Source organism: Myotis daubentonii, chromosome 16 (assembly GCF_963259705.1).
Source record: "Myotis daubentonii chromosome 16, mMyoDau2.1, whole genome shotgun sequence".
NCBI classification, from domain to species: domain Eukaryota; kingdom Metazoa; phylum Chordata; class Mammalia; order Chiroptera; family Vespertilionidae; genus Myotis; species Myotis daubentonii.
Window position 1 is genome coordinate 7,584,533 of NC_081855.1, and position 10,099 is coordinate 7,594,631.

A 10,099-nucleotide genomic window follows, 5' to 3' on the forward strand; every position below is an offset into this window, starting at 1 on the left:
TATGAAATCATGACATGTCAATGGTGGACTGGGTCCTGGAGATACAAAGTAGGGTAAAATCAAAGATGACCCTTCATTTCAGACTAGGGGACCTCCAGGAGGGTCCATAAAGGGTTAATATGGGGAAGTGTTTGAACTCCTGAGAGGTGAGCAGGAGAGATGGCAGGAAGGTATTGAGATGCATAAGTCTTGGATGGTGGTATGAATTTGGAAGAGGAGACGCTACTGATAATAGAATCCAATTGAGTAAGACAGGGAAACAGGGCAAAGGAAAGTCACAGTAAAGGTAAAATTGGGGAATGAAAACCAGGACAGGAGGTCAGAAAATGTTACCACACTTTGAACGCTGCGTCAAAGCAACAAAGTGGAGAGCTTTTAAATTATGAAGCCAGGGAAACAACTTTAACCACACTTTTCCTTTGACAAGTTCACGAAAAATAATTTCCTTTGCAGATGAGCAATAGGAAAAGTTGAGTACTGGAAAGAGTGTGAAAAAATGGCCACTCATACATTTTAGGGAAACATTTTATTGGGACAAGCTTATTAGAGAATAATTGAGAGCAGGGGTCCTCAAACTACAGGACGCGGGCCACATGCGGCCCGCCGAAAACATTTATCCGGCCCACCGGGTGTTTTTGCCACCGCTGTGTGCATAGGAATTTGTTCATAGTTTTTTTTTAAACTATAGTCCGGCCCCCCAACGGTCTGAGGGACCTTCAACTGGCCCCCTGTTTAAAAAGGTTGAGGACCCCTGATTTAGAGCATCCATACAAATTAAAATATTCAATCATTTTGTTACAACTCCAATTTGAACTTATTTTATAGGAATTCAAGAAACAGTGTAAACGTTGAAATATATGAATATTAGTAAATTTATGACAACACTGTCATCATAAAATTTTGGCATTACTGCAACATCTATCAATAGACAACAGAGTAAAAGATATTATTGTGCATACATAATGAAATACTTGAGCAGTTGTAAACAGGAGTCATGTTATCTTAAGTTAGACAGGAATTTTCCAAGATGAAGTTTAAATTAAAAGCACAAGTTTGTGTGATCCAATTTTAAATTACCTATATGTGTGCTTGTATGTTACCAGAAAAACCTGCAAGTCCATTACTAAATTATTACATCAGGATTTTATTTTTAAATGACAAGATATTAAAAGAATCATTGTTCATATAATTTGATTCTATAAGTTTATTTCCACTGATAGAGATCCTCATAAATCATTCAAAATGGTATAAATTTTATAAAGAAAGATATCCATCACAGCATTATGTATGTATTTTAAAAACAAAAAGAGCATAAAGACCCATTTAGGCAATACTTAAGCACATGATGGTACTGAAACAGATGAGATAAGAATGACAAGATGGAAACTATGTCAACATTCACAGGATAATACTAGGAACAAATATACTAATATGTTGCATGTGATTGTCTCTGGGTGATGGAATCTGAGGTGATTTTACTTCTGTCTGTTTGTCAGTGGACTGAGATCCAGGACTGCTCCTGGGTAAGAATTACTCTTTCCTTTCAATGTCCCAAGGGCTGAGGCAAGGTCTTGGGGCCCAGAAGACATGAGTACTGTCTGTCTAGGGGGAGATCATGTGGCTAAGCCTCCAGGAAGGATTGGCTTCCCCCAAGCTGCTCATTCAGATACGAATCTGTAAGAAAATACTACCCACCAATGAGCTTGCTCAGTAAGTAACATTGGGTGTTGGATCTCCCTGAACAGTGTCTGAGAATATGACTCTAGAGCAGTGGTTCTCTACCTGTAGGTCGCGACCCCTTTGGGGGTCGAACAACCCTTTCACAGGGGTCGCCTTGACCATCGTAAAAAATATTTATAATTACATATTGTTTTTGTGATTAATCAGTATGCTTTAATCATGTTCAATTTGTAGCAATGAAATTGGGGGTCACCACAATATGAGGAACTGTATTAAAGGGTCCCGGCTTCAGGAAGTTGAGAACCACTGCTCTAGAGCACCTCAGAGAAGCAGGCCATTGGATAAAGCCAGCATCCACTCTATTCTATCCATTGAGAGTTTGTCTCTCAGGGCCAGACAGGGAACCAAAGAAACCACCTCAACAAACTCTTTGAACACCAACTGACAAATGCATTTGCAGAGCATTCCCTGTGCTTCTCTGGGCACTTGAAGAAAAACGTGGAGGGAAAGCCCAAGGTCCTTGCCCCCAATCAAGGAAGGATTCAAGCGATCACTTTTGATCCACAGGCGTTTATTGAGACCTAATGGGTGTCTACTCCTGCCCTGGGCACCCAGGCACAGAGTGACCAGACATGGTGGAAGTTTGGTCCCCAGATCTCCTGGGACCAGGTCATAAACTTGTGCAAAGGGGAAATAACAAGACATGTTAACCTGGATTATCTCTGATCCCAGAGATAAGACCTGGCACCATGGAGCCCCAGGGAAATGTGGAACTAGGCTCAGAGGGAGCATCAGGAGCCCCCCACCAGGTCAGGCATGAGACTGCCTCAGGGCTCCCATCTGTGTCCTTACTAATGAGGCTCCAGGGAGGTTCTGCTTCCTCTTCCCTCCAGGTTCCTTGACTCAGATGCTGCATTAATCACTAGGAAGGCCTCTGCCATCCAGTTCCACCCACTTAGTAGGTTAAAGTTGGATTATTTGGAAGGTCTCTCTGAAAACCTGTTCCCCTTCGCAGATGTGGGTCTCCACAGGGTGAAGGGAAATAATGGGTAGGGAGGTGGGTGGTAGCTGTTGTTTTGATTTTTGTTTTCTTGGTTCAGGGCTCCAGAAATCACATGCTTCAATTTATCCCACCTTTTCACCACCATTCCTTGCAAGACAACTTCCAGGTTTTATTGTCTCTTATTACCTCTAATCTCCATTCCCTTCCTCTCCCTCCACATAGTAGCCACTTCAAAATTGGCATGTATGCTTAAAGAATTTATGTCTTTGTATGTCTGTGTGTTTTATAGACACAGGAAGTGTTGTGTTAAAAATCCCATTGTGTTTCTTACTTTCTATGTTGACACTAATTTTTATGATCCACTCTCCTTGCTGTGTAAATACTCAAATCCCTGCTTATTTTATCTTTTTTACCAAACCATTCTCTCTACACACAAATTTTCTTGGTCTAAATTGAACCCTATCACTTTCTGCTTAAACCATTTCAAAAACTTCCATTTACAATTAGAAAAAAAAAATTGGAAACCAGCCTATGGTCTCCTTGTCGGCTCCTACATACATCTCCAACCTCAACCAGTGTCCTTCTCTTTCTTCTGCTCCCCACACTTCAGCCACACTGGCTTTCATTCAGTTTGCTGAATTCACAAAACTCTTTCTTTCATCTCAGCACCTTTGCCTTCTCCCCCTCCCCCACCTCATCTCTAGGATGGGCTTTCTCTTTCTCAGCCTTCAAGCCTCTCCTACCTGTGAACATTGGTGCAGCCCTTCTGGAGAGACTTTGGCAATATTAGCCATCTTGGGCCAGGTTCCCTGGCAGCAGTGACTCCTGGGAAGTGGGACAGAGTTTAGTGAAGGAATGACCTCAGAAAAAGAAGATGGAGGGAGGTGAGCAGAGATGTGGACTCAGCACATTACGTTCAGGCTGGTCTTGAGAGGGGATCTGGAAGAGGAATTGTACCCATTGAGTGATTCCCATTTTAGGTAAGGAGCCAGGCTTGTCTACCCAGTACCAGTCATTACTGGCCTCCCAGGGTAGTGGACTGGGAGCACCTACCCGCTCAGGACAGGGGAAGGGCCATCAGGAGCCATGAGCAGCCAACATCCACAGCAGCTGGGAGGGGGGATGGCTGAACCAGCCAGTGAAGTTGCATCCACTAGTAAAACCTAAGGTGTGTATGGCCTTCCTGCTAGAAATTCATTCTTAGCAACATACTCTAGAGAAGCTTCATTCATGTGCCCATGAAGGATACAAGAAAGTCCATTTCAGCATTGTTTATGATGGTGGAAAACTAGAAATAACCCAAATGTCCTTCAACAGGAGAATAAAGTTATCATAGTAAATGCCTAGTAAAGCGGTAAAACTAATGGACTGCAGTATGTGTGGCAACGTGGACAAATCTCAAAGCATGATTTGTGTGGAAAAGAAAGTGTCAGGGTACATTCTGAATGATGCTATTGAAATAAAATTTCAAAAATGCAAAATCAACTCTAAATTAACTTGTGTGTACACAACTTTTGAGTAAAATTATAGAAACCTACTTAGGGACAAGCACAAAGTGGATGATAGTAAGTAGCTCTGGGGAAGGAAAACTGGGATGGAATCAGGAGTTCATAGGTCTCCCAACTGTCACCCTAATGCTCTATTTAAAGACACACAGGCAATGGCAGAATTTAAGATTTAATAGGAACACAGGTGATCACAAATTATTCTACATAGATTTTATTCTTTTACATTTAATCCTTAATAGTCACACTTTAAAAATTACAGAAAATATTCATGTGGCCTTATGTACACCTTGAGTGATACTTTTGTCTTTTTGTTTTCCCTATACTATCGTTTTACTTTCAGACGATAGCAGAAGACAGTACACAGATGATCCAATTTCTCTGTTTAGACTCCATCACAGCTCTTTGCCACATTTCATCATGTCACAGGAATTTGTTAGCCATGCTGTTCATATACAATGCAATTAACATCGCATAAGGATATTTATGTCAGTGGGGAAATACTCATAAAAAAGGCTAATGTCCTTTAGGTGGAATTGACAGGATAAGGTTTGGGAACCCACTTATTCCAGGTATCTCTTTGCTATCTATTCTAGCCAATATTTCCAGTGGTCCATTCCCACCCAGTGATGCTGATCAGAAGAACCAGCTTCATGCTGTTAGACTCTGAGGGGTTATATTTTGACACAGAAGGCCTGCTCTCCCCCCTGTATCCCAGCCAAGAAAATGTTATTCAAAAAGTGATCAGATGAGATTGGGCGCTTTGAGGGTGGTATGGCCATAGACAGGGAAGCATCTTTCAGATGCTCAAAATTCAGCGGGAAGGCGGGGGTTGGGGGGTGCGGTGAAGGGGAAAGATCAACCAAAAGACTTGTATGAATGCATATCAGCATAGGTGATGGATGTGGACAACATGAGGGAAGGGAGAGGGAGAGGGCAGGATTGGGGGGATAAGGTGATATTGGTGGGGTAATGACACATTTTAATATCTTATTCAATAAAGAAAAAAAAATGATCAGTTCAAGATTGAGAATGAGAGGCCTATGTTCTAGGTTCTCCTATGGTGATTCTTTTGCTCTTCGGACTTAGCAAAATTATACATATGAATATTCAAATATATAAGAGCATATTTAATTTTGCTAAGTACTTCTAGATGGCCCACCTGGGTGCCTGTACTAGTTTACACCCCCATCATAGCCCATGATGTTCCCATTTGTCCCATAGCCTCACCAACACTTCCCATCATCCCACTCTAATTTGTCTTGCAAATCGGTTTAAAGAGGGCCTCATTACTTCTCTGACTACAAGTACAATTCAACATCTCTGCATATCTTACTACAAGTGCAATTGAATACCTCTTCATACCTTGTTAACGTTTTGGGTTTCCCTTTATGAAATTCCCTTTTCATATACTCTACCCATTTTTATGTGACAGACATTTCTGATAAAATGTAGATATTAATCGCAACAAGGGATTTCAGAGATCACTTGCAGGTTTTAAGATAAAGCTCCCATAAACATTTGTGCTCAGGTTTCTGAGTGGATGAAAGTTTCTATTTCTCTGGGATAAATGCCCAGGAGTGCAATTGCTCGGTGCGTGTTAGTTGTATGTTTAGTTTTATAAGGAACAACCAAAGTACTTTCCCCAGTGGCTGTAATAGTCTACATTCCCACCAGCCCTGTATGAGTGAGTTTTTCCACATCCTCCCCACCATCAAGTGTTATCACAGTCTTTTATTTCAGTTAGTCTCCTTGTGGTCTAAATAACCTTTTCCTAATGGCTTATGATGTTGAAGTTTTCAAGTGCTCATGGGACATGTTATAGCCTCTTCAGTGAAGTGTCTGTTCATTTATTCTGTTTAATTCTCCAGTGAACCACCTGGGCCTGGGTTCCCTTCCTTAGATGCTTTAACTACAAATTCAACTTCTTTGATAGACTAGTCAGGGCATCACTTTCTCTTGAGGAAGGTTGTATAGTTTGTTTCCTCCCAGGTATTGGTCCGTTTTGCCTAACTGGTTAGCTATATGCGCACAGCGTTTTTCTCTGTTTCTTGGTCAGTCTGGCTAGAAATCTGTTTGTTTTACCAGTATTTTTAGAGAAGCAGTTTTCTGGTTTGTTGAAGGCTTTTTCAAATTCTTTGTTTTACTGATTTCTGCCATTATGTTTCCCCCTTTCCTTGTTTCTTCTAAGTCACTCTGTTGCTCTCTGTAATTTACTATTTGGATACTTCAATCTCTCTTCCCAGCTGTAATGCTTTCCTTAGAAGTCTATTTAAAACAAAAACTCTGTCTTTTATGGCTGCTTTTGATATGCAGCTTTTCTTTATTGTTTTTTAGTTGGGAGTATTCCATAATTTTACTCATAATTTCCTTTGAACTCAGGGTTTGTATAGAATATACTTCACTTCAGCTTCTGCTATATTTTCTAAACTGTCCAGATATTTGGTGATTTTAAAGCTATTCTTTATTATTAACTTCTTACCTTAGTGCATTATGGTTAGAGAATATATAGGCATCATGCATGATGGTTCATGAACATATCAATGGAGAAAAAACATATATATCTTCTTTGGAATTTATTGAGACTTCCTATGTGGCATGGTATGTGGTAATGATTTATTTTGTTTAAAAGACTGGGTATTATCTGTTAGTCTGATATAATATGTCTAACAAAGCAAACAATAACTTCCATTTGTCAAATTTTCTTCTTATTTTAAAAAATCCTTTATTGCTTCTCATTTAATAGGTCCTATTTCAGGAGGCAGGGTTAAAATTAATGAATTCTATTTTGCAAGACAAGGTGCTTTCCCATAACTTAAAATACATGCACTTAAACGTATCCCTGTGATTTATTACACATATCTATATTTTCCTCAGCAAGACATGCTCTTTAATATGCCCTCCTGTGTATCATTCCTCTACCCTCATCAACTACACAGTGCTGACACTAATATTTTAGATTTTTTCCACTCTTTTTCTGTAATCTTTTAGTCAAGAATAAAATTAGCATGGGGCCACGTGGCTCACTTCTGGGATTTTTGGTTCTGGCTTCACCCAGGACACCGACCCCTCATAGAATCTCCAATCTGTATCTAAGGAGAAAAGAGCTTAGCCCAAGGCCTTGTGGAGAATCAAATGAGGCTGAGGCTTTGTCACGAGGCAGAGAAAATGGCCAATGAGCTCAACCACAGCCCGTGCAGCAGACCTCTCCACTGTCCAGGCACCCAGAGAGCACTTTCCAGGGAGGACCCCACTGAGTTTCTACAATAAACCTGTGAGCTTGACCCTAGGTCAGTGATGCCGAACCTATGACACATGTGTCAGAGGTGGCATGCAAACTCATTGGTTGATTTTTCTTTGTTACATGGCATTTAAGTATATAAAATAAATATCAAAAATATAACTCTTGCCAAAGCCGGTTTGGCTCAGTGGATGGAGCGTCTGCCTGTGGACTGAGGGGTCCCGGGTTCGATTCTGATCGGGGGCATGTGCCTGGGTTGCGGGCACATCCCCAGTGGGAGATGTGCAGCAGGCAGCTGATTGATGTATCTCTCTCATCAATGCTTCTGACTGTATATCCTTCTCCCTTCCTCTCTGTGGAAAATAAATAAAATATATTTAAAAAAATTTAAAAAATATAACTCTTTGTTTTACTATGGTTGCAAATATCCAAAAATTTCTATATGTGGCATGGCACCAGAGTTAAGTTAGGGTTTTTCAAAATGCTGACATGCAGAGCTCAAAAGTTTCGCCTTTACTGCCCTAGGTTCACCCTGTGGTTAGAGGCACAAGCACTCAGAGACATGAAGTGCCCTGAAGACTCCCAGCAAGCAGGGTGCCGTGTGACCACTGTGCTGTGCAGGGACAGGGTGCTCACCTGGTAAATAGGTGGACCCACACCTGTTGGGTGGAACAAATGTTCTGTCATAACACAGAGAGATGAGGGCGAAAGCATAGTCCCTGCTCAGGAAGGCGGGCAGCTGGTATTGCACCAATTTGTCTAGCCGGTGTGCCTGGGGGTCTGCACCACACACCTATTTTTTTAGGAAAGCACGAGTGGATGGTGTGGGGCCACTTGGCGGGTTGGCAGCTGGGGCCCAGGGCTGGGCTGACTGGCCTCCATGTTCTGCTCAGGATGCCCGCAATGGGAGGCCAGTCCTTGGCATCTGACCACCAGCTCTGAGTCCTGTGGAGGCAGAGTCCTGGCTTCCAGGAAGGGCAGGTGGAGAAGGGAGAACCCTTCTCGCTGGGAGTGTTAGGGGTCCTGATGCCAAAACTCACCTTCCATGATTCTCCAGCTCAGCACTGCCCGCCTGACCCCCAGAGAGTTCTGGTTAATCAGCAGAGCAGTTGGGGCTCCCAATGGGGGCTGCACATTAGCTTCCGGGTAGTGAGCACTTTTGTACTTAAGAAGGTTTCTCTTTGTGTTTCCAGGGTCGGTTTCTGTACTAAACTGAAAGGTGAACAGAAAAGCAGGTGGGCCCTCCTGTGCTTGGCATCTGCAGGGTCGCAGGCAGGGCTGGAAGGTGGAGTCAGAATGTCTGGAGATGCACATGGGGAAGTGCTGGATGCGGAAGGACCCTGGGCTGCCAGCTGGAAGAACTTCATTCCACACCACACCTTTGATGAGGACCCGCAGAATGTTCTCCTGCTGCGTTGCCCTGCAGACCAGGTGGCTTATGCCTCCAAGCACTGGCTTTTGGATTTTGGACTCCATGCCTTGTCCTGGTTTTCTTGGGCGAAAACAACACCTTCTTTTTCTTCTCCTTGGTGAGTACTGTCATGCACATGGTGGGTGTTGCTTTGGCCTGGCCAATACTGGGCAGCCTGCTGACCTGGAGAGACTGGAAGGTGCACTTGAGGGTGTTGTTGGCGGTAGGCAGGTCTTCTTCGAGTCTTTCTTCCTGTCTGTGGGCTGGGCTGCCGTCCAGCAATCCACCTGCCGCTCCATCAGCTTGGCGCCATCGCCCTGTCTGGGGGAGGACAAACCCCACTCACTGACAAGATGAGTGGGATGACAAGGCCTCATTGGTGAACAGAGGTAGGGACAGAGGGAAGGATAAAAGCACGCTGCAGCCCAAGGGGGCCCATCATCTGAGTCTCCCGACGTGTCTGAGGACTGTTGCACTGTCCCAACTTTCACCTGCCTCCCTGAAAAGAATGAACTATAAGGAATCCTCATTGGGTCTCTTCTGCTTGTAGGAGAGCAGGGCTTCCTCGATGGGAAGCTGAGAGGAACAGATGTTCCCGTGATGTACTGCGTGATTCTCGTCACGATGTCCAGTGTGTCTTGTATGGCGCTCTGGGCCTCCAGATTATGGAACAGGTCCCATCAGGCCAGGTCCTGGGAGAAGCTGTGGTAGCGGTAATGCATGGAGCCCAGGTACCTGGCCACAACTTTGGAACCCAGCGGGATGACCAGGAAGTGCACATAGCCCAGCCAGCCGAGCATCTTGTAGGACAGCAGCTCCAGGAAGACCCGCAGCACAGCGCTCAAGTAGTGCTGTGCCCCTGCCACCAGGATCTTCAGCGGCTTAAGGGGCTGGGAATTATCATTACAGTATCTCTGTATCCACCAGATGATGGAGCTGAAGGCCACCGGACGTCAGCCATGAAGCAGATGCACAGCACAGGCAGCATGAGCCCCTGCAGGGTGTCTGAGAGGGAACTGCTCCTGCCAATCAGAGGTTTGACCAGGATGATGCTCTCTGGCAGCTGGTCATCAGAGATGGGGATGTGGTTCAGCTGGTTGTACATGGTCTTCCTGGGGATCTGCAGCTGGCTCCCTGGGTCTGAACATGCTCATTGTCTGGGCTCTTGGCTCACTTGTTCTATGGCTGTGCCGTCTGCCGCCCCTTCAGGAACCTGACCAGCCATGGTGGCGGGGATGCTTCCCCTTGGCCTTGGTGGA